Genomic DNA, 26,224 nt, shown 5'->3' with positions numbered 1-26,224 from the left:
ATTAACATACCTTCATATGCAAGAATTAAAATCAATTTCCACATCTGGCTTCGTGATAATCTGTGCAAGGCTATAATGCAGTGTGTAGACAGGAAAATCTATAGAAACAGAAAGTAATTATTGGTTGCCTAGAGCTGGGATAGGGGGATTGAGGGTTGTTCAAGTCAGTTTGGGCTACTAGAGAAGATACCACAGATTAGGTGGCCTAAACAACATTTATTTCTCACAGCTCTGGAGGCTGGAAGTCTGAGACAGGTGCCAGCACGGTGAGGTTCTGGTGAGCTCTCTCTCTGGCTTGCAGACAGCTGCCTTCTTGCTGTGTCCCTACATGGCGAGGGGGAAATTCTGGTCCCTTCATCTCAAAGGATACCAATCCTATCACACTGGGGATTCGAGCTTCAACATATGCATTCTGAGGGAACACAAACTTTCATTCTACAGTAGGGGTTGATACCTATAAAGTATAGGGTTTCTTTTTGGGTGACAAAAATATTCTAAAATTGACTGATGGTTGTACAACTTTGTGACTATACTAAAAATTATTGAATTGTACACTGTAAGTAGGTGAATTGTATGCTATGTGAATTACATTTTAATAAAGCTATTACCAAAAAAAGTTATTTGGAGTTACTTATTTCTTAAGGGAAGATTAGTACTTTTAAAAGGTCTTATACAGTACAAACAATTTCTCTGGAATTCATTCTGATCACCACATAAATATATTTAAGTATCATAGGAAAAAAAATAAGGTAAAAAGTTTTGAGAGTTTCAAGAAATTTGATTCCATGGTATTTTCAATGGTATTTTCCACAAACTATTTTTTAGGTCACTTTCCAAAATTCATCCAATAAAATGCAATGCAGTGATAGAGCCTCAATTTCACTGTGCTAAACACTCCTGTAATCAAGGAATTAAAAGGTATTGCAAGTATAAGGATAATAAAACCAAGAGAAAAGCAAAATACTACTCTTTATGTCTGAGTAGTTTTATCATTTACAAAAAACTATCATATTCTTTAACTCCAAAATTTCCTTCATAAGTAACTATGTTGAGTATTATTATCCCTTTAGTTGATGTGGAAAATGACCTGCCAAAATTTATAAGGCTAGCTAGCTGTCAGTGTCTGGATATGGTTTTTGATGACAAGTTTACTACCTTTCCACTGCTTTCCCCACTGTTTTGTGCTGAATACCTAACACTTCTACTTTTTCAGTGGTTTAGACAGGGTGATCTCTCCATAAAATTGAAAAACGTCCTCCCCTTAGCTCATATAGTCTTCTTCTTTCGGAGTACCGAGCAAATATTTAGACCCCAGAGGTACTGTAACCATCTTATGGGAATAGAGCCCATAGGGGTCTGATTTGTTCTTAATGCCTCCTCATTACTACTCTGTACCCACCATGCATATGATCAAGTCTAAGTTATACAACCCCACAAGGATTAACCCAGATTGAAGTGAGGCACCTTTTAACTCCTTCTTAGACTGTGCTTGTGGGCGGAGAGAGGTGGGAGCGCAGGGAGTGTTATCAAAGTGCCAACAAGTTAGGAATAACGTGGGTTTATACATAAATATATTAACTGAAGGTGTCACCACCACAAGCAGAAGAGGGCTCTCTAACACCACACAGAGGACACATGAGCAGGACCATTTTACCTGGGTTATTTCCTGGTTAACACCCATATCATCCCCATGTTATCAATTTTACTTGTTTGCAAGAGGATGGTCTAAAGACCAATACTTAGAAAGACCAGATGAATTCTACCGATAAGAAGTTTCAGTGAAAATTTCCCATGCTAATTAATCCTGCTGCTAGAAATCTTCTTAAAAGAGCCATTGCAATTTGGAATTATGATTTATTTCTCCCACATAAAATATTCAGTAACATATATTGAATATCAGAATTTTCTAAATGAAGTAATAACAAAGAGAATGTCACAGACATTATTAATCTCAGTTTCCCACTTTGGTAAATAAACCAAGGAAAGAATAGGATGCTAATATGTGAAAGCAGATGTCAATCCATTAAAACCAAAGGAATCTAAATTAACACTAGTGCTCTTCATTCTCCATCATAATTCTTTGTGGATATAAACTGAATTAGTGGTTATTGTAAAGTTAATCTAGCAAATCAAAATACTACTGTGAAAGTTTAGAGTTTTGTTAGACATAAGACTCAGAGTTAAGACCTTTTTCTTAGCCTAATGAAATCTTTCTATACATAAAATAGAGATTCTCACCTATAGAACTATAATATCTCATGAAAAAAATCCAATGGAATATGAATCATGCAAAGAGCCTGAGGTATAAGTAAAGCCTGGAATCCGATAAAACATACTATCTCATTTGTAACAAAATGTAAATTTAGTCACTTGAGAAAACTTTTATTTCAATTCTTAATATAGTTTTTTCATTTATTTCTGTATAATTTCTTTTGGGGTGCTTTTTCACATAGCAAGAATACCCATCAATGCTATACGATGTGTTGAGTTTTAAAATTAAGTGTAAGAATTACAAGTAAATATTTTAGTATTTTTAAAAAATTGGGATAACCATCTCAATAGATATGTAATAAGATCCTATCTTTAACTTAAGCCAATTTAAGTGAACTTCAAGAACTGAGGTCTTCGCTTTACAGAGGATCAGGTCACATTTTAAGCATTCAGCCTCTGCAGTTTTTTCTAAAAATCATGACTTTCTAAATAGTCAACTCCATCCTGGAAAGTCTGCAAACTAGATTAAGTAATAAACAGCAAAATACATTAAAGGAGATCAAAGTGTTTTATTTCATTCCTAGCTTTCAACTTCATCTGTTATTTTCATCTCAGCTGCAGATTAGCAGTAACAAATTTACCTTCTACATACTTTCACAATATGCTAAGAAAGGCCAAAAAGTCACTCACAGAAATTATAAACAAAGGAGACATTAGGGTTCAAACACGCCCTCTAATAAGATCATACGCGTATATGAGGTTAAATAAAACATAGGGCGATGTTATCCATGTAGGCACATCTCTATTATTATGCTAATCATACTGTCCATTACTGAGTTCACCACATGTATTGTAATTGTCTGGTAATGTGTCTGTATTCTCACTAGCATGTGACCTCTTTGAAGCAGAGCTGGTGTCTTAATTACCTTATTATCGCTGACAGTGCAGAGTGGTGTTTGGTCATAGAGAAAATGTTAAACGACATTTTAAGTATGCTTTGTTTAAATAGGTAACGCCATCTAGTGAATGAAAGCATCAATTATGAAAAACACCTCACAGAAGGTCATGATACTAAGTATGCTATTTGGGGATGTTGAATAGTGTTAGATTCTAATATACTTCTGCTGTCGAAGGCTTTACACCAACTATAATCATTAACTAGAGTTTAGATCAGTGTTTCTATGAATGTGTGGACCATTTTTATCAGATTTGCTTTTAGGAAGTTTGTTAAAATGTAGATGATTTCCCTTTCACACCCAGATTCATATTAAGTCCAGGGAAAGGGCAGCAGGAAGACTCTGATTTTGAAAATAAGGTCCTCAGGTTAATTCTCAAGTACTTAAAGTATGAGAAGCATTGGCCTCTCTGCTCAGTATGGTGAGTATCAATTTCTTTAACTGGTATTGAAGCCGTTTTTTTACTCATCCACTCTTAATTCGGTTTCTAACCTCTTAATGCCCCAACAGAACGGAGCAGAGCACTCACTCCATCAGTCCGCAGGCATGCTGCAAGGCTCTGCAACCTTCAGGCAGCGGGACAGTGAGGGCACTGGCAAGAGTCATCATTACCAGAGAGTCACAGAGATCCTTAGCCAAAGATACTGAACCAGGAACTAGAAAGTTTTCTGCATAAGCACTTAAATTCACAAGATATCCTTAACAAAGAGAATCACACAAACCTGACCTTTGCCTTCAGGAGGTTTGTAATCAAAGGCACACATAGGCTGGAAATGAAGATTGCAGGGTAATCAATCAAATTAAACTCTCAGAGCTGAGCAAACTGAATGTACTAATCAGCATTCTTGAATGCAAATTCCAATTATTCCTCTTAGTTTTATTGATAAGGACTAAAAGTGCAAAATAATGCTGAGTCCGTTTTAGCTTTCATCAACTTAACTCTTCAAACAGTATTTTAGCAGGATAAAGATCTCTTTTCTTCCTAATAGTTGTATCAAGTAGCTTATTACAGAGTTCAGTAACAGCCAATATTCTTATCTAGAATATGACTTGCTTAAGATTCTTAAGAACTGATATCATTATAAAAAAAACAAGCCCCCGACTTTAATGTTGGAAACCAAATCAAGACTCCAAAAAAATGTACTTTTGGTTTCTTACAAGCATGTGGACCTTTCCACTAAATTAATATGGAAAAATTTCAGATCTATCTATAAACCACTTTCTGCTCCCTTGGGTTATTAATTTTTAGAAAAGGAATTCTTGCTTGGGACACTCCTCATCAAGTCCCCATCACACTGCACTTGCCATTACAGTGAAAGAAAAACAGCTACACTGGTTATATATCTGCAGGAACCATTTTGCAAATAAACACAATGTTTGTTTATCTTTTTTTCATTATTAAAATAAACATTCAGTAAAATATTGGTGGCATGGTTTTTAAAAATGAAATTCATTTTATCCTGAGTTTCTCAATTTTACAAATTATATTTACTATTTGATTTAAAAAATCATTTTCACTAATAAAACCCTCTATAATTAAAACTATAGTTTACTTAAAGGAAGCATTTATATGAGATGGAATGCAACTGCATGTAAAGCAGTTTAAGCTGAAATATGATTGGCAAAAGTAATTTAAGAAATTAAAAAATGTGAACTTGGGCAACTGAGACTTTACTCCATGCCTCAGTTTTCCTGTTGTGGAACTGGAGGACTGGGTCCCATCATCATGGGGTGATTTCCAGCTTTAACATTCCAGGATACATTATTAACTTATTAGTTCACTAGCAGTGTTCTTTTTAACAACTCCCTTTGTTTAAGTTTTCCTTTTGCTGCCTTGATATAACTCCTCCACCCCACCCTCCCTAATTCATATTATAACCATTAACGAACAAAACAGAGCCTTGTGCTCAATTACACAGTAATTTTTAAAAAGGTGTTATTTGTGTAATAAGGCTATCTAGAATTATTCATGAGAAATATTATCCTTAACATTTATGTTCATGTATTATACTGTGCTTACTGATAGAGAATCCTTGCCTAGATCTGAACTCCAGAAGGGAGGGATCTTAAGATGCCTTTAAAAAAAATTTATTTATAGTTGGTATACAATCTTATATTGGTTATATTAGTTTCAGGTGTACAATATAGTGATTCGATATTTTTATACTGTACAGTGTGATCACCCCACTAATTCTAGTATTTTTAAAAGGTCTTTAGCCTATCAACATTGTTTAAAATGAGCTAAGAGCTTACCACAGCCTACAATACTGCTATTAAGCTGAGTCAATTTTATTATAAACCTGCTCAATATATTCTTCAGTTTCTGTTTTTCTTCAAATTTCAAAGATATTTTCTTACATTTATTTTCATTCAAGGAAAAATAACAATATAATAATCAAGTAAAAAAGATGAGAAATTGAGCATAAATGTCAGTAAAAGCAGTATTATATTTATTTTTTTCTGGTCTTAACATTGTGCACAATGGACTCTACAGTTTCCACCATATTAATACTAAAAGATGCCAAGTACCGGCAAAGTTATATGGTTTTGTACTAAGAAAACACAGAACGGAATAAAACAAACAGGAAAGAATACTACCTTTGCAGAGGCATGATTTCACAAGCCATTCTTCTATGTAAATTTGCCAGGGACCCTCACAACTGTGTGGTCCACGCCAAGTGCCAAGTTTGGTCTTCTGTACAGTGAGTGTCTTCTTACAGTGGCTAAGCGAGGCTTGGAGCGGGAGGCTGCACCTCACAGCTGGAGAAGCAACTTGCTCTGCAGTTAGCCAGAGTACTGCTGCTCTCAGCCTCCAAACTTTTCAAGCAGTGGTATTTTATCGGCAGCCTCTCTACATTTACACCGCAGTCCACTTTGACCTTTTGTTCCAGGGAAGCAGCTGAACCAACCGGCCAATCAGAAGAGCAGCTGCTGCGGTGCTTAAAGGCGCTGCTTCTTTTACTGCTGCTCTTGCTCCACCTCCTTCTCCCCCTCCCAACCCGCTCCCTTCTCCCGCTCCTCAGTGGGCTTGCCGGATTCTGGTAACTCGAAACTCTCTTCTTAGCAGTTCCGCAGACAAGCTTGTCAGTCTTGGGAGAGCAACCAATAACTGCAGGAAGGGCAAAGAGTCCCTTTTCAACGCTACCCAGACTGCCAACAAGGAAATCCACTTGTCAAGGAAAGACACTGCCTCTGTAACGAAAGGTTTCTGTGACAGAAGGTTTCTTTCCTTAGAAAAACAGAAACCACGAGCATTGGAAGGCGTGATGTTTTTCTAGAAGGAAGGCATGCTACTGGACCCCTGTCCACCCACAGTTATGTCTTGCTGATGTTTGTTTACACTGCGCTAGTAACTAGTCACTGGCGACATCACCCAAGTCACGTAGCTCCCACTTCTGGGGAGACTATGTCCTAAGGCTGGCCAAGTTCCCAAAGGATCAAAGCATATACTCTCATGGAAGTTATTTCAACTTAGCATTTAAGCATTTCATCCTTATAAAACTGAATGTTTATTTACGTAGTGATTTTCCTCTAAGAACATCAACAGCATTTTTTGGTTCTCTAACTCCTATCTATCTATCTATCTATCTATCTATCTATCTATCTATCTATCTATCAATCATCTATCTATCTATTACTGGTAACGCCAAATCAATTTTTCCAAGGTGGTCTGCTAAGTGCCTGTTACTTATCCAGCTTTCTCTTACAGCTTTTCCTCAATAAGGAATACCAAAGTGTTATTTTTAGGAACATAATTGCTAATCTATAGATTTTCTATAAGAACAATAGTAGAAACACATTTTAAGATTTCTTTCACATCATAACTGCATAGAGTTACAATAACGCCCAGAGTACTGTTTTTAGTAGCCCAGCCAGAATCCAGGATGTTCAGAAATAGTGGAGCCTTGTGGTCCAAAAAGGTAGCTTCCTCCCCTGTAGTTTTTTCCAGAATTTTTTTTATACACCACTCATAATTCTGAATTTAGAATGCAAAGTCCTATTGTATCTACTTTCCTTTGTTATACCTGCTATTAACAACATTTCATTATCTAACTAATCTATGAAAATGGATTAGTCATTCTGAAACTTATGTTCGCATTATGATAAAATATCAGTAACTAAAACCAGCCTTTTAAAAAAATGGAAGCTGACTTAAGTCCAGAACCTACTTTAATTGAAACTGTCAATATATTCTGTTTTTGGTTCTAGATTTGGAAATTCTACTTTGATTCTCCAGCAACAGTAACTTAGTTCAATATATATGAGTTTTTGTTCTCAAAATGCCTTTACATCTTAACATTTCAATTAACTGCTTGAGTTAGAAAATCACTATTATATCATAATATCCATTCTATTCATAAGTAAATTCAGTATTAAAAAATTAAGCAATTTGTTCAAATTCACATAGAAAGTGGCAGAACAGAAACTGGAGTCAGAACTTCTCAGGTTCTGCTACACATCTACAGGTTTTAAAATATTTCACATGATACAAATATTTTTAGAAGCATTTAAAATCCAAATGACAGAATTAATATTTTATCTTTTCTGATTTTTTTTGAACACATCCATACTATATGGCTAAAATAGACATATGAATTCAACAATAATGGACCCAACACTACAAAATATGTTAAAGTGAACAATTTACATTTAATACATACTAGAGGTAAAATATTGATGAGGAGGAGCATTAAAATTCTAACAACTGATTACATATATATTACCTGATAAATTAAGTCTTCCCATCAACATTCCTCTAACATGCCATATTGCTAGTGAGATATCAACGGTTATTTTTAAAAATCACCTAACACTATAACTCAGTATTTACTTGCTTTTTCGAGTCTCTATGATTTACTTATAACAATTTCTTTTTTTTTTTTTTTTGGTCTATTTTCTGGGCATTACTTGCTGATTGGTTCCTTCTTTCTGCTGCACCCACTGCCAGATCCTTGAACACTTAAACACCTCTATTACTTCGAACATCCTCACACAGTTCCTCACACTCAGGCAGCAGAAGCACCATCCCCTGAACTCTGCCAGTTCTAACTCCTCAAACACTGATATCCTGACTGCATTTCCTCTGCACTAAGCCCCTTAACGTGCATCAATCACTCTTAACTACCACACTTCTGCCTCATCCACTTTTCTCAGCTTCTTTTCCTTACCTCTCTTTTCAGCTGTTTTTCTATGTTGGCGCAGGATAACCTGCACCCAAATCAACTGGCATGCAGCTTAATAAAAGGCACATTCCCGGCTCTCCTCAGCATTTAGTTATTTCTTAAATGGGTTTACTTGAATCCTCCAATTATTCATCCTTTATAAATCCTGCCAGCTGGGTTCTCTACTGCCAGACTACTAAACATTATAAAAGAAAGTCACATAACCCTGACAACTAGTTATACTAAAAATTCATGTGGTTTAACCTTGGGATGAACCTCAATACTGTGTGGCAAAAACTTTTTAGTTTTATCCTTAACTGATTTTTCACTGTATTCCCACAGAAACTGTTGCAAATCTCCAGTTCTGCGAGTCTGAATCTCTCTGTCACTAATTACCTTGCCTCCTAAATTTACTGAGTCAATATCATCGAATATGAGTAAGTGCCTTACGTGTTCTTTGCTGCACTTAGAGGCGCACCCCACACCACCCACACACACACACACACACACACACACACACACACACACACACACACACACACACACACACACCCCTTGCCTCATTCTTTTTGACTTCTTCCTAGACTCCTTATAAGACCCAAACCTCTTATGTATAGTGAAGATCAATACACAGAAATCTCGTTTAAATTGAATTTGGGAGGGCTTTCGCCCTCTAATAGTTGTGCTTTCCATCTCCATCAGAAAGATGTTTTTCTTATTCTACTACAGCAAGAGGGAGGATCTTCTCTTTCCTACAATCACCCAGCCAATGAAAGACTGTTACAACTCAGCCAATGAAAAGCCAATACGCTTCGAACTCCCAGTTTCCTCCAATGAACTTTTTGTGTACAACAGGCCTTCTGAACTCCCCCTTTGTTCTATAAAATAACTCTCCTCTCCTTTGTTCTCGGGACTTGCCCTTGGTTGTCATTGGAAGGAATGTCCCAAATTGCAATTTTCGGTGGTTCCTGAAAAAACCTATTTGTTCAAATTCACATAGAAATTTGTTCAAATTCTATAAACACACAAATTCTTAAATAAACAGCCAGAAAGATCTGGCTGTTTATTTAAGGTCCTCAATATGTATTGGATCTCAGCATTTCCTCCTTCCTCTGGAAGCCTGATCTCTCCTACATCTTAAGTCTGTCCACCCTTCCGATAATCATCCAAGTAAGTGTCCCCCAGCTTTAAAAAGTTTTCCTGCCTAATCCCACCATCTGGCACTGCAGCACTCTTTCCCTTTCCTTCCCAGCAACAGTAACTTAGTTTTGCATATATGGTTAAGTTTTTTATTTTTCAAAATGCCTTTTATATCTTAACACTTCAATTAATGGCTTGAGTTAGAAAATCACTCTTATATACCATAATATCTATTCTATTGATGAGTAAATTTGGTACTAGACGTCCCCAAAGCCTACCTTTTGTTGCTCCCACTTCCTCATAAATTACTTACTCCTCCACCCCATGCCAATGAACTAAAGACTTCACCACTTTCCTGAAACTGCTTTTAAGGCTTCTAATGCTCATTTGGCCACAAAATCTAAAATGCCTTTTCTTAGACTCCCCTCTTGCTCTTAACTTTTTGGAAACACTCACCTTCAGTTTTCTGAAAGTCTTTGGTTCTCTGTCATCTTCTTGGAAATTCCCCAAATGTCCCTGATTACTCCATCCTCCTTTTTTCATTTGTCTTTCCTTCTCCTTTAACCCCCCCTCCTCTACTTCACTTTCTAGCCCAACACTATTCAGTACAGGCATTCTATTAGGGCTTAATAAATTGTGCTCTGGAATTAGGCTCCTGGGGACTGGATCCTGATTCTACCACAGACAGACAGTACAAACTTGAGCAGGCTGTAAAAAGCCTCAAGTTGCTCTGAGGAATAAATGAGGTCATGCATGTAAAACATGTAGAATAGTGCCAGCATATAAGTGCTCAAGAATTATTAGTATCACCCTAATCAACACTCTCAAAGCCTCATATCATCCAGTTCTCAAATTTCTCCTCCTCCTGACCCTTCTTGTTAATGATGTTATTATTCTCTTTATGAATCAGATTCAAAGCATGAGTCATCTTTACTCCTCTCTTTCCTCTCCTTAACCAAATCTGTTGGCTGTTCCGTCATATCTCTTTAATCAGTCAGCCTTGGTCATCTACAGTATTATGATAACCTTCAAATGATCGATCTTCCAGTTGCCAAACTCCAATGCGTACATTTCACTATTAAATTTCCTACTGTGATTATGATCTTGTCATTCACTCCTCTACTCTAAAACTTCAATAGCTCCCAACTACTCCTTAAATGTACCCCAATTCTTTGTATATGATGATTAAGACTCTCCACCAATTAACCCCAATTTATCCCTACTTCTGTTGTTATACTTCCCAAGGAAACCATTCCAGATATACCTGGACACTATTTTGAAATCTGCTCTGAACTTTTCTATCCCAAACATTTGTTCGTGCTATTCCTTCTGTCTGAAATATTTTCCCATTCCATTTTCTTCTGGCAAAATTCTATGCATACCTCGGGCTTAGGCCAGTTGGAAGAAATCTTTTTCCCCTTTTAATTTATATAGCCCTTTGTATCTCTTATGATATTTATTTTTCCCCACAATTTTATTATTATATAAATCTATGTATTATATCTCTATTTGAATGTAAGTTCTCCAGGACAAGAACTGTATCTTTTCTGCAGTCATTATACAGAACACTCAACAAGTGTTGAATGAATTAAATGATAAATCAATTACTCTTCCAGAGACCCAAGCAAAGCTCCTTTGATTAAATTTTACTTTATCAAGCAATATTTCTATCCACTTTTAAACACTTCCCATTGTAGGCCTACACTTAGGATAAAATAGATGCCTCGGGTAGGTTCAAATAAAGGATAATGATAACTAGTATTTGACTAAAGAAATAAACTGTTGATGTGCAATTATAGATATGTAAAAATTAAGATTCTATCTAAAACTTCCAAAACCTTTTAAGCATTTTACATTTCTCCTAGGTTGTCTATTTCCTTTTCCACACTTCAGCTGGCTTGCAGACGCCTAATTTTCTTACATAACTATTTCAGCAAATTCCAAGTGTTTGGTAACATATGTGTTTGCTCTTGTGCTATCAAGAGCAACGACTGCTCCAAAAATGATGTGGCTTCATTTAATTTCAATATCAACTTGAAACAACCAACAAACCAAGAACATTCCTTGGCTGCATTAATTTGTTTTCCTATATTGTTTTAAAATCAGATTGATTTGTTTCCTAAGACAAATGATATATTAAAATTATTTATTTCTTATGGGTTTGGTAAGAAGGTGCTTCTCAGGCAAGGTTTCTTCCTCAGATTTTTATTAATCTTTGTAAAATGCATTAAGGAGCCTTCCACAAAAGAGTATTCTTAAATGGTAATGACTAAATCTGATATGAGCTTTTCATAATCATGAAGCCAAGATTTTTAGGGTATGTATAATGTAGAAACTCTGGTGCTGCTGCACCGGCTCCCGATTAAACTTGTTACCTGGCAATCTGTGTTAGAACACTAGTGAACTCCAGGGCTCATCACCGGACATCACCACCATCATCATCCCCAACAACAAATATCAAAACGATAAGAGGGCAAAGGAACAGGAGGGTGCTCTACATAAGGCAACTAGCATTTATTTATGCTGTGCTCATTTTCATAAATGTGAAAATGAAAAGTTAACTAACGTGAGTGTGCTCAGTTTTTAAGAGGCTGACATGAAGTTGGCATTTGAACGCCATTGTTTCCACTATAAAGAAGCTTTTAAAAATAAATATTAAAGTTACCCATCAATAACACATTATCGATTTTTTACAGGAAATAAATCTTTTCTTTTGGTCTGAGGTTTATATTTAGATGAATGCATATACATATATTTATAAAGTCTATACAGTCTTATGATGGCTATCTGAACCAAAACATACACTGAACCAGAACAAGCCTCTTTGCCATTCTGAGTCAACACTGTGTGTGTGTGTGTGTGTGTGTGTGTGTGTGTGTGTGTGTGTGTGTGTGTGTGTGTGTACATGCACGTGAGTGTAGTGGCAGAACACAGTTATAGTTGCAATGGGGAAGGAAGTGGTTGGGGTGGGGTGTTGAGGGAAAAGAGGAAGGTGGAAAGAAAGAGATGGGAAATCAAGTTTGAAGTTGTATTCTGAATTGTATTCCTCTTAAGAAATTAATACATGGAAATGGTAGGTGAGTTGTCAGTTGTTTTTATGTTTAAAAAAACCTACGGTATTTCTTAGCTTAAAGAATAATTATAAAATCTTATAAAAGATTTATCTTAGAAAGCAAAACAGTGACATTCAGAACAGGCTCATGATAATACGAATAAGGAATTTCAAGTTAGATAAACTACTTTCTTCAGTAACAGCAGAAATATGGTTGCTTTACTTAAAGCCAAAATAAAAAAATAAAATCAACATAATTAAAATGTTCCCTCAGTGATTTATTAGACTTATCTAGTCTATATATGAGAAGACTGCCGAAAAAAATCCCATAGAGACAGAAGTCATGTAATTGTTTTTCCAAATACACGCCTCTTTAATTCTGATGACGGATTTCACTTTTAAAACTGTGCGTGGGCTTATTTCATTAAAATATACCTGATTAGCTTTGCTGGATTCTCAAATAGCTCAAAGGGTTCATTTATTCTGATTCTAAATCCCAAAGAGCTGCCGGAGAGAGACAGAGGAGAACGCTGCTAACAGTGAGACAAGGTTTAAAGACCTCGACAGCTGGTGAGCACCATTCAGGGTTCCCTTCCTCACCCCATTGACGGCTTTGATTTCACTAACCGGTTCCAATGTTTCTAATATAGGAAAAGGTTCAAAACATTCACCACAAAAAAACTGAGTTATGACTTCAAATCAAAAGACAAGTAATTATAAATTACGGTACATGAATACACAGATATAAAAATTCATACAGAAACTTTATTTTTTAAAAAAGTAAATTTCTTATAACTGTTAAGTTGTTCTTCCATAAAAAGTGGTTAAAAATAAATTCTTTGAGGCAACTTACGTAATTGTTCTCCGACATTCTGGGACAGGGAATAATCCATATTTTTGCCAGATGGAATCTCAGTTAGTGATCACGGCCAATAAGTAAGTGCTCAAGCACATTTTCCTGGAATGGGACTCCCTGGGCATGACTTTCTCCAAATCTCCCTAGGGAGTCCAGATAATAGTGTTTCTGTTCTCATAAAATAAGTCATGTCCCATACAACAGCTGCTACCACACCTGAGATCAGCGGCCTTAGATTGTCCCAGTGATATTTCCAAGTAGAGGAGAAGCAGGCTTCAGCAGGCTTCCTTAGAGAAATGTCAAAATTGTTTTGTGTGATAGGGTAACCGGTTGGCTGTTTCTGTATCCCAAAAACATAAAATAAACTTCATACTTCTGAGACATGAAATACTAAGCATAAGCACAAAATCTCTCAATATCAGTACACTGTCTAGTAAAATCTATTTACCTCAACAGAAAGCAGCATGCTTTCCTCTGAAGCAAACTATGAGTAAGTGAAAGCATACTTAAAAGCAAAATAAGAGGAAGTAGTGATTATTTGTGCTACCAAGAATAAGTCACATTAAAAAAAAGAGATCACGGTGGTGGTGCCTTAAAGTGTCAATATTACTAGAGCATTTTAAGTGAACTGATTTTTTAAAAAAATCCTTTTAAAGTCAATGTCTGAGAGAACTGAACTACATTGCCTTAAATAATTGTGAATGTATTACATCTTCTCTTTCTAATGCTATTCATTATAGAGCATTATTAGAATAAAGAAACCAACAAACTTTAGGAAGTAAACTGGACTTATAAATTAATAAAGCTAATAAAACCAATAGTCACCCCAAATAGGCAATATGATTGATTCATTATTTAAACAGATAAAGAAAAGGCACTGAAAATGCATTATAATTCCACAATAATTTTCCAAAATATAACTTCAGAAAGACAACTCTGAAACATAAATCGATCCAACTTTAAAAGACTGAAAATAGCCTAGTAAAATAATTTTGAATAAATATGAGTACTTCTGGAAATAATATCATTCTAGACTTCAAAGCACTCTATATAAAACAGATAAACAATATAGAATTTGACCAAACTGAATAACTGAATGGATACTATTACTAAGAAAAGTTGAAATGAGATAACATTCTCCCTTCTTTTCCTGTCCATTTGTCCACTACGACCACCTGCTCTTTACCATGCTCCTCACCCTATCCCCTCCCCAGTTTAAAATTTTATTAGTTAACCTCTGGATTACAGCTTTTTCTCTCTAATACATTTGGTATTTCCCACACTAAATTGATTGTACAGAATTGATCTTCTCAAAACACTGCTTTAACAATGTCAAAAAGCTTCCATTGTTCTTCATAGTTTAGAAAGCTAAATCCAAATTCTCCACACACACACAGGGCCCTTCTGCTTCATTATATCACTGTCTCTCTCTTATGAACTGGGTGTCCATACTGGCCAAACTGTCCTTACCCACTGTCATGCTGTGCTTTCCTGCTTGCTTGTATTTCAGCATTTCTCCTAGCCAGGAATCCCTTGTAGACCCCATATCCACCCATCTAAACAAAGCGTAGCCTATGAAGCCTTCTCATATGCTACCCTTTTGGATTCTCCCATTCAAGAGATTTTTGTCCTGAATGAGTGAAGATATAATTGCCAAGTCAAGGATTTGAATTGACATTTCTACAAAGAAGATATACAAATGACTAATAAACACATGAAAAGATGCTCAATATCATTAGTCATTAGGGAAATACAAATCAAAACTGCAATAAGATAGAATTCTATACTCAGCAGGATGATTATAATGAAAAAAAAGACAGCAAGTATTGGTGAGGATGTAGAGAAACTGGATACATCAGACATTGCTGGTGGGACTACAAAATGGAGCAGCTGCTTTGAGAAACAGTTTATGGTTCCTCAAAAAGTTAAACGTAGAGTTACCATATGACCCAGCAATTTCACCCCTGGGCATATACTCACGGAAGTGAAAACATGTCCATTGAAAAACCTGTACACAAATGTTCATACTAGCATTATTCACTAGTAGCCCCAAATAGGAAGCACCCAAATGTCCAAAAACTGATGCACAGATAAAATGTTCAGTAGAATATTATTTAGCCATAAAAAATAATGAAATTGATATATGGTATAATATGGATGAACCTTCAAGACATATGCTAAGTGAAAGAAGGCAAACACAAAAGGACATACATTGCATGATTCTATTTACCTAAAATGACAATAGAGGGAACTACATAGAGAAGACGAAATTTAATTGACCACTGACAAAGTCAGACAAGGGCATTCCAGATAAAGGGGATAACGTCAGCAAGGTAACAGAGGTATGAAATAATGTGGTTGTAATGTAGCCTAGGTATAGCATAAAGAAAGCAGAAGTCAGGAAAGTAGGTTGAGCCAGGTTTATAAAGGCCTTGAATCCCCTGAATTTTATTCAATGAGTTTTCTTTGCTTTTATAGCACCTCTGTAATGGCATTTTTAAACCTCCTGCATTACATATTTTTGTTAACCACATATAAGCTTCTCTCAATGGGCTGAGAGACTCCTAAAGATTAGAGATCTGTCTTAGTTCTCTCTGGCTTCTCAGGGCCCAGTGCAAAATGTGCAGTACATAGAATGCGCCCACTAAGAGTTTGTTGACTTTGAATTACTAAAATTAATTCAATTAAGACTACGGCAATCCAGATATACTCTAGTGATCTATATGCTACTAGAAAAGATTGGCAAATATGATAATAAATTTCCTTACCCTTACTTACCTTTTCTTTCTTCAACCACTCATACTGTAAACAAACTAGAAAAAAAAATTTTTTTAACTGAAGTTTAGATCCCAGGGAAATGTTAAAATTTTGATAGAGGAATTGTACTGAGTAGCAGATTTTGGTGAATGCGTAGAGAATTGTTTGTTCTTTAATACTCAAAATACTCAAAGAGACTTTCATTTTAAGCTATAAGAATCAAAGGAGAGTGAAATGAAATACTGAAAAATATTTTTATTAGATATTCAGCTTCTAAGAAATAGCTTACCCAGAAAGACCTTGGAATATTTATCATGGGAGCTAGTGGTGGTTAAGAACAGATTAAAAACTTAGAAAACTGTAGAGATAGAGGTAAGTATTTTTTCTAATCCAGTCTGGGACCTTGGGGCCTTTTCAAACCTTTTATTTTCTATAAATCTTTATTTATGAAGGCCAGGCAATAGGAAAACTTCAGAAAATGGTAGCTCTGTCAGGGGACTGTATGGTGAGCCTTACCGCTAAGTTTTTCACAAGGCAGTTTAAAACTCTCCTTTCCTCCTATGGGAGCTGTTGCAGCAAACCCTGCAGTGTCAGCAGCACATTTATAATATTTGGCATTTTTTCTAATTATATTGTACATGATATGGTTCTGAATCTCGTAGCTAAGAATCCTAATTTCATTTAAGCTTCACTACTTAGTTAGAAATTCTGAAACTTGGCTTCAAGTAGCAGAGAGCTAAACACTAGAGGGAACAAACACATGTTCAGGAAGTAACTGGAGTGCCTTTTATGAAGTACAGACACAGGGCACTTACAACTACTTTCTGTTGCTGGATAGACTTCAGAAATGAAGAAAGTCATTTAAATGCAGAAGTTAATAGATTGGATAACTTGAGGAACAATGGGCACAGTTAATATTGCTGAATATTGATTCACTATTAATATCATTGAAAGTCTGAATCTTGTAAAACACACTACCATAATATGTGACTAAAATATGAAATGTTGTTGCCGAACATTATAGGGCTCATACTTTCTGCCTCGAGGGCAGAGAGTTGTAGAGATGCTATGAGCCTCCGAAAACAACAAATTTCTCTTATATAAATAAGCAACACATTTCTGAGAGAAGTGCAGCATAAAGGTCGGAACCCCCATGGGGAGATGGCACAGGGATTAAGTGGAGACGATGACAGGGCATAGCTGTCCTGACTCCTATGACATCTCTAAGGGAGAGCAGTATAGGGTTTCCTTGGGTGAGTGCTTTACAAAGATCATGACAGAGAGAAATGATACAAAATTTTACAATTTTAGAATCAGACCTCAACTTCTAATAAGTCTAGGTCAACTAGACAAAGATAGTGGAATTTAAATCCATATTGAGCACAGTTTATAATGTAACAACAAAAATGACTACGGCTGCAGCACCGAAGTATAGGCCTACTAGGTACTGCCATGGATGCAAAAACAAACAAACAAAAAACCCGAAAACATACGACCGTTCCTCTCTCCGAGTCACAACCAGGTAGAAGACAGAAATATAAGCAAACAAAAGAATAAAGTAACTCAAGGTAGAACACAGGCAGGAAATAACTGTAAAATAATCAGAAGACATATTAATCTCAGCCTGTCAACTAAATATGTAACCTTGGATAACTCACCTAAATCAATAACTATTTGTGAAATGAATAACCTTTCTTTTAGAATCATGGTTTCTCCTTCCGAGGTTATTTTTCAGATATGAAATTCTTTTATAGGCCTACCTGACAAAACTATGATATAGACAAAAAAATGTTATATATGGAGTTATAATTTTTCCAACATTATTGAGGCACATTAACAAATACAAATTGTTTATATTTAAGGTATAAAATGTGATGATTTGACACATATATATGCTGTAAAATCATTACAACTGGGTAAATTAACACATCCATCATCTAATTATGATTTTGTTTTTGTGGTGAAAACATTAAGATCTACTGAAAAGACTATCCATTCTCCACTGTGTATCCTTGGTGTCCTTTTCAAAAAATAGTTGACTGTATATGCATGGGTTTATTTCTGGGCTCTCTATTCTGTCCCATTGGTATGTGCTGTTTTATGTCAACAGCACACTCTTTATATTACCATAGCATTGTCATATAGTTTGAAAACAGGAGGTGTGATACCTCCAGCTTTGTTCTTTCTCAAGATTGCTGAGTGGTTCCTATTTCGTGGTTCCATATAAATTTTAGGGATTTTTTTTCTTCTATTTCTGTGAAAAATGCCACTAAAATTTTGATAGGGATTGCATTGAGTCTATCTCTTTGAGAAGTATAGACATTTTAACAATATTAATTCTTCCAATTCATGAGCACAGGATCGCTTTCCATTTAGTTGTGTCTTCATGGTAACTGTTTTCTGTTTTGCAGTTGTTTTGTTTCTTCCTGTCTTTGTCTTTGTGATTTGTTGATATTTTTGTAGCGGTATACTTTGATTTCTTTCTCTTTCTCTCTTTTATATCTATTAGAGGTTTTTTCTTTGTGGTAGCCATAAGGCTTACATAAACCATTTTACAGTTTTAACAGTCTATTTTGAGCTAATAACTTAACTTTAATTGCATACAAAAACTTTACAATTTCAATTCTCCCTTGCCCTGACATTTTATGCTATTGATGTTATACCTTACATTTTTTATATTGTGTATCCATTAGCTATAGTTATTTTTCAATACTTGTCTTTTAACTTTTACACTAGGATTAAGTGATTTACATACCACCATTACAGTATTACAAACTGGTTTTAGCAGGCAAAAACCTTCTATTTGGCCCCTGGGCTGATGGAATTGCCTCTGGGATCTCAGTTAAGCAGAGTTGAAGCCAGGTCATGTGACTGAAGCTGGGTCTGTGGTTGGAGGACCTGTTATCATGGGCTTAGGCAGGCATGGGTCCTGCCAGGTCCCTGGGATGATGAGACTGCCTCCAGGACCTTGGTCAGGCTGGCATTGGGAAAAGGGTCTGTTTCAGGGTCGAAGACTGTGGGCCTATTACCACGTTGGGCCTGCCTCTGGAGACATGGATGGGTGTATCTCTTGCTGCGTCCTTTGGTAGGAAAGGATTTCAGACTAAGGATTTCAGACTAAGGCTGTGCACGGCCAGAGTCAGGTCACTGGCCCCTTCAGGGTCCATAGCTGGGACTGATGTCAGTGGTCCTATTACCCAAGGCAACAAACAGGTGGTCATGGCTCCTCCGTGGTCCTTGGAGCTGGTGGCAGGACCAATTCCAAATAGGGCTAAGGCTGAATCTACAGGGGAATGGGGCTGTTTCCAGGTCTGTAGCCATGATATGAAGTCACGTTTATGAACCTGCCACCATGGGTGGGCACGCCTTCTCAAAATTGCCCTCCTTAGTCTTGGGCTCTACTAGGGTTTTACAACTTCTTACCTGGAGCTCAAAGCTCTCATAAAGGTATCTTTGTCTATGGATGTGGATGGCTGTCAAGTTATTATTGCAGGGGGATACGAGTAGGGGACCTTCCATTTTGTGTCATCTTGCTCTATAACTTTTAAAATGAATATGAAGACAAAATCTGACATATGATCTAATTTTGAAGAGGATATCTGGAACCAAGATAGTCCTGGAAAGTGTGGGTTCTGTGGTGGTTGTAGGTATGAGAAGAAGGCAGACATAGAGTTGAGGGAGGAGGGAGGCAAAGACAGGTAGAAGACAGAACAAGAAGTGTCTTGTAGGCTGGGCACAGTCAGCCACTAAATAATTCTGAGCAGGAATATGATGTTTATACTTCTGTGTCTGCAGAGGTGGTAAGGAGTGGGGTAATGATGAGGTAAAATAAAGACAGTTAAGATTGTCAAAGATAGGTACAGGGCAATGGAAGAATCTGAGGTATCTGAGGGACTAGATTGACACGGTGTTGGTTAGGGTGACATATGAGTATGGCTCAGTAGAGTATTCTGGACAGGAGATACAGATCCAGAAGTCATTATATAGAGTTAAGAGTTGAAGACAGAGACACAGGACCAACTTGTGGGAAGAAAATGAATCCGGTAGGTAAGTGGAGTGCAGAATATGTAGCAATTATATAACTACAAGGTGATGGAGGCCTAGAGTTGAGATTATTGGGAGAGGGGAAGGGAAATATGGAAAGGGGTGCTGGAAATACTGACAAGATCTGGTGAGTGATTATATAAAAGGTTTGAGAGAATGAATCACATAGTCAAGCTGGGAGGGAAAGAAGAGAAAATGAATTGTGTTTGGGCATAGTGACTATGGTAAAGGTTGAAATGGGAATGGCTGGCAGGCAATGGAAACTTTTACAGGTTCAGGTCCAAATTAGTGATTTGAAAATCATCATTCTAACACTAGATTAGCTGTGGAAGGGACAGTAGAAAGAAGGGGAGCCACTGGCCAAGGGAGACTTGGAGATCACTTGGCAGGAAGGGAGATCACAGGAAGAGGAAACAATACAGGAAATGGGAAATTTCCAATGCAATATACGTATGATGTATTATTGAATTGTATACTTGAAACCTATATAATTTTATTAACCAATGTCACCCCAAAAAATTTAATAAAAAAAGAATTAAAAAAATAAAGTAGGCATGAAAGATTAGAAATTATGCTTTTAAGTCTATTATGAATTTTAGTAACGCACAGTTACAGAGAAAGAATTCTTAATAGTATTTTAGGAATTGCCGTCAGTTTTAGATAATATAGATGGATTAGCTAATGCTCTTATTAAACGATGTGAACATGTCACTAAGCATGTCTTTGGTTTGGATTGCAGTATAAAACAGATCATTCCACTAAGCTCTACGAAAATCAAGAGATATTTATCCTGAAGCTTTTCTCATGAAGCCAATTTAATTGTAAGAGATTCTATGAAGATTAGAAAAATTACTATTGCTTATAAAATTATATCCTCAATGACAATTTTAGACAATTATAGAACTATAGGAAAAAAAGTTATTTAATCAGCCAATAAGCAATAAATGTTATCTAGCTCCTCTTTGGACTCTCACAACATGACATTTTGACATGTGTTACTCCTCTATGCTTTTATTTTTACTGCCACTGTCTAAAGAGCAGAAAAATAATGAACACTTGCTGATAATAATTCATATTTCTATTACATATCAAGAAGAAATGGGACTACGTGTAAGAATTATAACTAAGAAGAATGATCTGGAGAAAAATACTGGACAAGGTCTAAACTCTAAAAATTCAAAGTTATCAAAACCACACTGTTAGACAAAAATTACTTCTCTAGAGCCCTAGAAATCAACCTTTAATCTGTTGTTGAAAAATCATAGGACACTTCAACATTCTGGAAATCTAAGTAGCAAAGGTACTTTACTGGTTTTATCTTTGTTGTTAACTGATATGGTAACTGCTGAAATGAAAATGTTATTTATAAATGCGTTACACTAATTTTAACAAGTGCAAACAGAATGATGTTATTTTTTTGTTTTGTAAAGTAAACCAAACTTATAAGATCATAGGTCAAACCAGATCATAGGACAAACATTTTGCTTTATTGTTTTTTTTCTTTTTCAAAGATGAACTAACTAACTATTAGAAAAATCCCAGCTAAATACTTTGTGACAATTCCTTGAAAAGAAAGTTGGTAAGCCAAAGTAAATATTGTATTGGAGAACAGGGGCATAACACTTAATACACATTGCCAACCATTGTGTTTAAGAGTGGGGTAACTAATAAATTGTTAAGGGGAAAAGTGGAAGCTTGTCTAAAGAAAAGATTTAGAGAAAGTTGTCTCTGTGTGCAAAATACACTTTAAAAAATCTATTTAAAATTCAAAAATTAACCAATAACTTGTTCTGGAAAGTAACTGCCAATGAAGTCAGCTTCATACGTTCATTTTTGAAATGAAACCTGGCATAATATCTATTCTGTTACTTCAAAGATACATAAAGGATTTAAAACTTATTTTTAGTTAAATTTATTTTAATATCTCTACTTGTTTTTTGATAATTTGTCTCACAATATATTAGAGATATAGAAAAAGGAAAAAAGTAAAAATCACTGAACCGACACTACATTTTTGTATGGAAACAAGAAGTTGAATGAGTGTTTGTGTGATGGTGGGTAGCAAGGTTTGACATGGATGATGCTGTTCTATCTAAACCTTTAAGGCTGCTGTATGTGAAAAAGTAAGTTCTTCAAGGCTGTACTTTACAAAATTGGAAAGTATGTAAGAAATTTATTAATACTAATATGCATTTGTTTTAACTGGAGAGATGCTGACCAGAGGAACAGAGTCGCTAGAGCGACGTTAGCTGAGCCTTCTTTCTATAATCTTACTTGACCTGTATTCAGAAACACAAATTTACCATCCAAACAGAAAGCACTTTTCTTGTTGCCTTTAGAAGCAGGAAACTTTTCTTTCCTTTTCTGATTGGATGAATAAAAATAATGATATAAACAACAAACACTTGAATTTTTCTTTTCATTATTTCACTTGAGGTATTCTTGGCATAATTCTTTACAAACTAATTTAGGAAGATAACTATACTAGCTCTTATCAGTCAGCCAGCCACTTGATCCTGGTTTTTAAATCAGAGAAGAAAACTCTAAAAAGGGCCAGTGTTTTGTATCTGTGCCCCTTATTCTTTCCTGAACTGGTCCTCACTGATCAAGGCTAGTTCCTTTACTGACACCCTTCCCCTTCAGTGGTGAAGACTGCACTGTACAAGGCCAGGAGCCCGCTCCATCACAGAGGCTACAACGTGAAGACACCTTTGTAGCTGTGTACAAGGTGCCCAACCTGCTTTACTCAGGAGGTTGCTATCTCAACTCCGAATTCCCTCCGAGGGGTCCTTGTTCTATAATTTTCTGGCTTGTAACATTAACTTCTTTCTCTCCATGAACTCTACCTGTTATGCTTACAAATCTGCATACATTTTATTCATTAAAATATTATAATAACCCTAAATGAAGCAAAACAAACAAAAAATTCAACCCTTCTTATACCAAGTCCACTCTTCTAATCAACAGCCCCCCTCTCTCTTCCCTTCAAGGCACAAAGACTTGTCCACATTTCCTTGTCCTCAGTGGTGACGATGGCTTCACAGAGGCTCTCAGTTTGCACTGGACTGCCCCAGTGCCTCTTCGCTACCTTTCCAGCACCTCTTACTGTTCTCTTTAATCTTTCCTTCCATTTGCCACCAGATCTTTTATAAAACACAAGTCTGTTTATATCACTTTCCTTCTTATGTTCCTCCAATCACTCCCCATCATTTTCAAGAGAAAATTCAAACTCCTTCATGTGACGTATATGAGCTGACCTGTTTAGCTTAGTCTCTCAAACTACCTTTAGCTTCTCCTCTACTCTAAACACCAGATGTCCTGAATCTAAGGCTGCACTTACTATCCTCCTCCAAGTTGTCCTCACCACCCTGCACGTCCTTGCACATGTCGCTTTCTTCTTCCAGGAGCACTCTTATCTCCATTTCCCTGCTCAGTAAACTTCCACTTATCCTCCTAGCCTCACTTCAAAAGTTGCCTTCCTTCCAAAACCTTCTCTGATCCTCATCTCCCAACATGGTCTGTGTCCTTCTTTCGTCTTCACACAACACCCTGTGGACTGTATTCGAAACTTCTTAAGAAGAGCACCTGAATCATACTTATGACGTTCTCACCAGCCCATTTGACAGTGCTTGGTACATAACAGGCACTTAGTAAATGAGTATTTAATGATAATTATTGAATTTTTATTCACTTGTCCTCTGTCCTCCTAAATGCAAGATTTACTTCTCTCATTCTCTGAATCCCCAGAAACCAGCAAGTAAGTGCCACTTAACTAGATTTCAATAAAGATTAACAACTATTGAAGGAATCAACACCATAACTCCAAACTTTCACTCTTCCAACCAATCCTGCATGCCGATGAAAGATTACTTTTCTTGATACACCAAATTGCCATGGCTCTCATCACATACCCCCACCCATTGCCTTCCTATGACCTGCAGGAAGAAGCCAAGCTTCCTGACCTCAGTTCTTTTGCGTAGAAATGCTCTTTCCTTGATCTTCACAGACTCTCTCCTCCTCCCGCTTCATGTCTCAATTCAGGCCTTCCCCACCTACTCAAACTAAAATTCTCTTTGAGTCAGTCTGTTGCATTAACCTGTTTTAGTTTCTCAAAGTTCCCATTTATTAGAGCTGAAATGATTTTCACAAGCCTTCTTCTATTTTTTTCTAAGCGTCTTGCTATTGCCTTCCTCGTGGGAATGTAAGGGCCATAAACACAGGGGCGTGGCTAGCTTCGTTCACTGCAGCATCCCTTGTCTTAAAGCACTTCCTGAAAAGAGAGGTAAGTCTGAACATTTGTTTAGTGAAAGAAAAGACTGAATGTAAAAACACTTCAGGCTGCCATTCAAGGTTCTCAATGACCTGGCCTTAGTCCACCTTCCCAGCTTTATCACCAGTTAATTCATCACATGACACTTGTCTGTTATTTCTCAAATACCCACTGTGCCTTGTAACTGGCCTATCTACAAGTGCCTTGTCTTCTTTTTTGTCTAATTTAAATTATCTTTATTTTTTAATTCCAGCTAAAACTCCATCTCTTCTTTAAAGCAATTCAAAATGGTAAGTTCTTTATCTTATTTATCTATTTAATATCTTAAATATCTTCCAATTCTCTAGGTCTGTGTTATGTTTATAACGGAATTTTTATAAATTTCAAAAATACGTTTTAAGTTATAATAAAAATTTTAAAAATCCTTAAAAGGAAAAATTCTTTATGAGTAAATAAAATTCATACTTCATTTTTCCTATTTTAAAAAAATGCATGCCTTTTTCTTCAAGTATATCAAAGAACTTTGCTTTCGTATAATGTGTAACATAATGGTTAAAAGCCAACATTCAAGATTTGTTAGTGAGTGTTGGTTGTAGTAACAACTGTGATGTCTACTATAATTGTATATCTTATGGGCCACTGAATATACTATGAAAAAGCATCCAAAAAGTAACTCTTCCAACTTTAAACTGTGAGTCTCACATGGTCCGATTAATGAAATAATTTTTCTAATCCAGAATATAAAATATAACCAGGAATGCTTCTGTAATAAGAACTACTAGTCAGAAAATTATCAAAACTTAGAGTGAACTTTAAATAAGTTTTACTGATCTGCATCCTATTGACCGCAGTGTTAGATACATACAAACATATCTACATATGTAGATTTACACATCAGAGCAGACAATGCAATAGGTAACGTAAAAAAAGAAACATGCCAACCTGGAGACCAACGTGGTCCCACTAGCATCCTCTGCTAATTTCATGTCACCCCAACAGGGTTTTCCACGACTCAGCCGCAGGCTGACCTGAGGAATGCCATCGGATAGCTCTGGTTGTGGTACCCTGTGGGACAGAATAGATCCTGCACTCCTGGATTTTGGGATCTAGAAAACAAAATTAAAAAAAGAGAAATGAAAAAAATTTTTAAAAATAAGGTATTAAAATAATTTATTCTAATTTATTAATAATCTAACATATTAATACTCCAAAAAATCAACTAGGTATGGAATTTAAAATGCACATAGCAATTATTACATAGCAAAAGGCACAGTGAAGAAGAGATACTGATATTTTTAAGGGGGAACTTTCAAACCATATATAGCCCCATATCCCTCTCCTGTATTCTCATATAAATCTTCCCCAGGCCTAACGCTTCTTAGAATAATCATTTTATGTAGGGAAAGATTAGGAGAGTATATCAGACTGCAACCTAAAGTGAAGAAAAGAATAGAGAGAGGCAGAAAAATAAAAGGTGGAGACCCACTGAAATAAAAAAAATACCAATGTCAGAAAGATGTCTAAAAATTTTTATTACCAATAAGCAAAATACAGTACCAGTTTGCTAATACTTTCTATTGTATTTTTCTGTGTAGAGCAAAATAAGGTCTAATGAATTTTTAATTAAGGAAATAAATAGTCTAAACACCAGATGTCCTGAATCTAAGGCTGCACTTACTATCCTCCTCCAAGTTGTCCTCACCACCCTGCACGTCCTTGCACATGTCGCTTTCTTCTTCCAGGAGCACCCTTATCTCCATTTCCCTGCTCAGTAAA

The 26,224-nt window shown here is 36.1% G+C and overlaps 1 protein-coding gene and 1 long non-coding RNA gene across 2 annotated transcripts in view; both read right to left on the bottom strand.

Annotated features, from left to right (window-relative positions):
* The window catches only part of FAM13A (family with sequence similarity 13 member A), a 247,805-nt gene that overhangs the window by 86,834 nt on the left and 134,747 nt on the right, over positions 1 to 26,224 (bottom strand). The gene's annotated exons all lie outside the window — the stretch shown is intronic.
* Positions 23,840 to 25,556, bottom strand: LOC105289556. The gene is made up of 2 exons (XR_002779398.1): positions 25,391 to 25,556; positions 23,840 to 24,448 (listed from the first exon to the last, which is right to left on the bottom strand). It is a non-coding gene; the product is annotated as an uncharacterized LOC105289556 (long non-coding RNA).

The sequence above is a fragment of the Pteropus vampyrus genome, unplaced genomic scaffold (genome assembly GCF_000151845.1).
Source record: "Pteropus vampyrus isolate Shadow unplaced genomic scaffold, Pvam_2.0 Scaffold25, whole genome shotgun sequence".
In the NCBI taxonomy this organism is placed as follows: Eukaryota; Metazoa; Chordata; class Mammalia; order Chiroptera; family Pteropodidae; genus Pteropus; species Pteropus vampyrus.
The sequence above is the reverse complement of the archived record's forward strand: the minus strand, read 5'-3'. Positions and strand labels throughout refer to the sequence as shown.